Source organism: Magallana gigas, chromosome 1 (assembly GCF_963853765.1).
Source record: "Magallana gigas chromosome 1, xbMagGiga1.1, whole genome shotgun sequence".
NCBI lineage: Eukaryota > Metazoa > Mollusca > Bivalvia > Ostreida > Ostreidae > Magallana > Magallana gigas.
This window is the reverse complement of record NC_088853.1, coordinates 35,072,111-35,078,370: the sequence shown is the minus strand read 5'-3', so window position 1 is coordinate 35,078,370 and position 6,260 is coordinate 35,072,111. Positions and strand designations below refer to the sequence as shown.

The window sequence follows — 6,260 nt, the reverse complement described above, 5'->3', positions numbered from 1 at the left end:
TACGATTTTTCTATCACACACACACAGACACACACACAATATATATATATATATATATATATATATATATATATATATATATATATATATATATATATATATATATATATATATATATATATATATATATATATATATCAAGCCGCAGGTTTTCGATCAATGTATATAAACAGAACGAACGAGACCCGAAGCAAACTAACGATATCATTAGGATCTACTTATTGGTATGAAAATTACTCCTTTTTTGAGTGAATTATTTATTAATTAAATTATTTTAAAATTTATAATAAATAACTTTGCATTTGTTTAGAACTATTACATTAAATAATGGATAGCAAGCATTTTCGTATTGCTAGGAAGGGTTAAAAACCTTTGCGAATAAAAACACTGCATATGTGGTTAATGTACTACTACACATCACTATGTAGCATGGTTGCAGTTTTAATTTATGCTATGAAATATGTTATAATCTTATATTTTAGATGGTTTTAACATCTGATAAATACATAATGTCTATTTCAATCTTTTAGCCAACCCTGACGAAATTGCTGTTACACGACTATTTGTGTACCTTAAAAATACACTTGACTTTGACAATCTAGAGGATGAACTGTTTGCCAAAAAATTGTTTAATGGTGTTGATGATGAGTATGTGTTATGCAAATTGAATACACACTACAGATGTGAAAGACTCATCAAACATATAATCAAGAATGGATTATGCACTACATTTGTTGACTTCTTGCGCACAAATCCAGAACAAAGCGATGTGTATGCTAAAATTAAGGATTTCAAAAATAATGAGATGATAATGGCATCGACAGGTAGGTTAACTTTTATATCATAATGTGAAAATGTATACTTAAGGTAGATCCCTACTTAGACGCGTCATCAATTTAGCAGATATAATAAGCTTTAAAATCGAAAACGATATTTGTTCGGATTTACCGTTTTTGGTTCTAATTTTTTAATGTTTAATTGATAATTCAGAATTTGATAGAAGCAGTCAAGTGTAAATAATGTCTACCAGTATATAAAGGTTTTGATTTTCAATGAGTCTAATAGTTTGAAATCGTGAATTTTTGTACTGAGATTTTAGTACGTTTGTGTGTTTATTTGCAGAGGAAAGATACTGTTTATCAAAAAAATAATTTGTACTCAATACAAGTAGTTTTGAAAGAAGACTTTACGTGTTTATCAAAGCAAAGAAATGATATGCTGTTTTCTGATATATTTTTAAATTGTGTTTGTGACAATTGTTTTAGCTGCATTTGATAAGGGGGTATATGTGTTCTAAAGGTTGTAAAAAAAAGAAGCATGTGAAGTACTATATTTTTTTTGCTTTTCAGTTGCAGTAAACATAAATCTAATATTCTAAAGATTAAAAAATGGTGTTTAACCATACAATTTTTAAGATAAATTAAAAAGTCCTGAGTAGGGACCTACCTTAAATTTAAGAATTATCATTAATTTATCAGATGAAGCCGAGATACGACCTCCATGTACCAACGCACATGATCTGCTGCAAAGACATTTCAAATATTTATACATGGAACTCGAACCGCGTGATATTGCAGATGAACTGTTCCAAAAACAATTTCTATCTATTGATGATCACGATGACGTAACATATTCTCATAAAAAACGTAAACGACTTGAGAATCTTCTGGATATTTTGAACGAGAAACAAGAGTATACAACTTTTTGGCATACATTAAAAGCAAAGTATTCTTCAGTGTGGAACACATTACAATCAGATAACCAGCAACCACACATTCCTTGTAAGTAAACATATTTCCTGTAAATCTATTTTGGTTTTAGGAGCCATTCTTTGTAAGCATATAAACTTTTCTGTACGAACAGAAAACGACATACTTAAACATTTCGAATATGCAGACCTTATTGAACAATTACATGCTGAATTATTTATCTACTGACAAGTTTGTTTAACAAATAATTCGAACTCATTATTTCTTGTAAAGTGAACATAAACCTCGATAAAAGCATGAGGTTGGCAGTAGCCTTCCTGTGTACTGAGTATGGTCACACTAAAAAGACGAAGCATACACAAATTTAGAAGATTACGAAAACCAAAATTACGTTTTTAACTTACATTTTTTTTTTAATAACGATATAAAATCATAGTTCATCAATAAACAGTAAATTAGATATCATTATAGCTGTCAGTGAATAGCTGTCTGAGACCTTATCATCATTATCTCATCTTGATTTTTTTTTTATTATCCTTACCTAATAATGCATTAACTAAGAACTTCTCGTGTATGACTCACCTAAGTAAAACAAATTGAAAGTCTTTGCAAACATATCATTATAACTTTTGGAGAGGTCTAAGTCTTGATTAAATATATTTTATATTACATGTACCAGTCATTTTGTCCGATTAGATATTTACACAAAACGGCAAAAATGCCCATTAATTTACGAGTTTCCTACATGTCCTTTAATTTTTTATGTTTACATTTGATAACTAGACAACAATGACATGTTGGCCATCTCGAAGGGCCGTACTTAAAAAAGACAAAAGAAAATAAGATGAAAAGTTTTTCAGAAAATTGTTCATGTCGTTTCACTTTACAAAGCTTACAATGTGGTGAAATATTGGCAAAAATATGCATCACATTACACTTACATCATAACTGATAACTATAGAACGCCATAGCTGCCTTATGTGGCTATTTCATGAGACTATGGTGCTTTATTATATTATGCTGTGGTTATTTTATGTGCCAATACTATTGCTTTATCATATGACGATGATGGGTTCTTTTTTGAAGATGTTGCTTTTTCATATGAAGGTGGTGCTTTTTTATGTGAAGATGGTGCTTTTTTTTATGTGATAGTGCTTTTTTATATGATGGTGCTTTTTTATGTGAAGATTGCCACTTAAACTCCTCTTATTTTTGAACACAAAATCCATTTGATACACTATTGCTAGTATATCTTTTTTTAGCACAATTAGTATATAAGACATCAAGTAGATCTAGCTATGTATGACTTTACTTCAACCAAATTTGCATCTATATCTAGTACGTGACAGCTATAAAATGACGGAATATTAGAAGAATTAAAGCCTAGCAACGTTATCCTGAACATTGAAGAGCAGAACATTGAAATTATTAGTTGCTTGTGTTAAACTCAAGGCTATTCGATGAGGCGTAAATGCCCTAACAATCTGATTAAAATCAGATCTTTGATTCGCTCTTGATATTGTTATTGTCACCGCCAAGCCGGTCTTCGTCATTGATGACCGTTCCTCTTTAACTTTAGTGGCGAGTTGGATAACGAGTTCACATTCTGAGTGGTTTCAAAACAAAACATTAAAAAAAGAAAACAAATAAAAGAGCTGATTGAGAATTTGATTTTAAACAGATCGATGCCCTAGGTAATAGAATTTGACTTGAACAGAAAGTAACGGAAAGTCAGAAGGAAAGGTTTACTATACTATAATATAGCTCAAAGAAGGCCCTTTTATAAGTGGTAAAGGCAAAAGTATATTGTATTATTCAATTTATCATACTTGTCAATTTAGTTGACATTAAGTCGTACAATTCATCTCGTGACTCAAATACTTATTATGGTTAAAAAAGAGAAACTAACAATTGTGTATTAAAAGGATGTTAATTGTATCAATTTTGTTCTTGTTTCAAAATTTCCAGATAATAAATGCCTTGTTACATGCAAGTCTTCAAAATAAAAGTTGCGAGTGACAACCTTCACATTAAAAAGCACCATCATATAAAAAAGCACAATCACATAAAAAGCACCATCTTCATATAAAAAAGCACCATCTTCATATCACAAATCACAATCTTCACATAATAAAGCACCATCCTTATATAAAAAAAAATATCTTGATATAATAAAGCACCCCCTTTATATGATAAAGCATCATCTTTATATAATAAAGCACCACCTTTATTTAATAAAGCACCATCTCAATATAATAAAACACCATCTTCACATGAATTAACAACAGCATAATATAATAAAGCACCATCTTTACATAAAACAAGTATTCTGATAGTACTGCATAAGCAATACGCGTCCCTTACCGGTTTGTAGAAATTTGTCAAAGCAATGCACTGTTATGCAGAATATCATTCCTTACCGTCTCAACAGACCAACCCAATAACGAACCCGATTGTAATTATGCATAAAACCCTGTAGATTAAATTTACAACGCAATGATTGACATTATTTTACAGAACTTATTTGTTTGTTAGAAACATTAAAACAATGGTTCAAGAAATGCACGACATTATTACTGACAACGTACTTTCCTCCTTTATTTGATACACACCGAGCCCGATAACGAACCCGAACATTAAAAAAAATGGAATATAAAAAATTAATTTTCTCGAAAATATGTCAACCAGACGCTACAAAAGTGTACACTTGATCTGTAGTTTGACATTTTTGAAGCTGTTCAGCAAATTTCCTATTATTCCTCAAACGCATAAATAAAAAAAAAGTGTGGAACACTGAAGTGGGACAGACAGACGGACGGGCATACAGACAGACGGGCAGACGGACGGACGGACGGACAGACAGACAGACTGACGGACGCAGAGGAAAGTTATAGTCCCCTCCGGTGAAAACCGGTAGGGGACTAATAACAACAGCATAATATAATAAAGCACTATCTTCACATAAAATATACACATAAGGCAGATATGGCGTTCCATAGATAACGGTAAAACATGCTCAAAATGACGTCTTTCGACAATCGAAAAATCTTAATCATATCAAGAACTTCAAAACAGCTGTAATACATGATATCTTTGCTTTTGTTTCGAATAAAAATTTTAAGGTAACTCCCCCGTCATGTTTTGATGTTTTGTTTTGTTTTTTTTAATAAGAAACCAAACATTTTTTTCGGGGATTGGTATCGGTTTGTATCAACATGCCCGCAGGAATTTACAGGTTATATCCCAAAATGCTTATATTTTGGTCTTTTTCCCAAAGTCTTTTACCAAGTACTCTTAAGCAATTAGTACAATTAAGGACAATGATTATTTTTATTTGCCAATTGTATTATCTATTTAAAACAAAATGATGCTTTGATACCTTAATGGAAATAGATTACATTGAATAAAAAAAGGTCCAAAAAGATAGTCTGCCTTTTCAGTAAAAATCGAAGGTTTTTTTGCCCGACGAGTAATAGGTATGCGTATCCACAGTGACATAATTAGCTAGCAGCTAATATTTATTATTTCTACGAATTGTAAATGATAATCTTTCTCAAATCATAATTCCGAAAAAATGGTGACTATGCGTGTCGCACATCCTTTACAAGCGTTTAGATGCTTACAAAGAAAGGCCTTTAATGCATGATTATTTCTCAATATATTGTTTTATGTAGCCGAATATGCTGTTTGCATACAACATAATTTCACAACTCTTCAAAACGAACTTCCGTCTATTGATTTTGCTATCTGCAAGTTGAAGAAAATCCTGGATCGTTCAAACATCTCGGATATTGACAAAAGTGGTGGTAGCACTCGCCAAAAATCCAAGCTTATCAAAATAATTCTAATGAAAGGAATGCCCACTTGTGGGGATTTTGTAACAGCAATCAAAGAACACTTTAAAAGAACAGACCTGGTACAACAGATGGAAAAGCATAACGTTGATGTGATAAGGAGAGGTAACCATATATACTTTGATTATTACTGTTGTATGTAACAACAAAGCAGCATATGATATTTCTGCGTACTTAATGATCCTTGAATAATTTTCTTCTATTAATGACAAATGTGCCCATCAGATATTACTTATTGTAATCAAACCATTGTTATTGTTATAGTATTTTATACTGAATCTACTGTAGGTCTATACGAAGACTCCAATTTAACAAAAGACTGATTGCGTCCACTTCTACATGACAAGTTTTTCTTTTAAAAGAGACAGTTAAGCTAGCTTGTATGTCATTTTATACACACAAATGAAATTTAGTGATTATCTGTGATATTTTACTCTTAGTTTCAAGCGCAAATGTATATTCGTTGCTTAGATTTCTTTTTCCAGATGATAGATTCAATGAACAATGTCCAACGATAATTTATTTATACTTTTACTTAGACATGAAAATACCCCGTTTAAATACCAATTTTTATCGGACCCCGATATATATATATATATATATATATATATATATATATATATATATATATATATATATATATATATATATATATATTTATTCCGTCCTTCTGTTAATGTGTCCGGTCCAGATTTTC

General features: G+C 30.8%; 1 long non-coding RNA gene across 1 annotated transcript; it reads left to right on the top strand.

Moving 5' to 3' along the window:
• The first annotated feature begins 534 nt into the window (after positions 1-534).
• Positions 535-5,666, top strand: LOC136273723 (uncharacterized). The gene is made up of 3 exons (XR_010711949.1): positions 535-824; positions 1,479-1,781; positions 5,384-5,666. It is a non-coding gene; the product is annotated as an uncharacterized lncRNA (long non-coding RNA).
• The last annotated feature ends 594 nt before the right edge of the window (positions 5,667-6,260 follow it).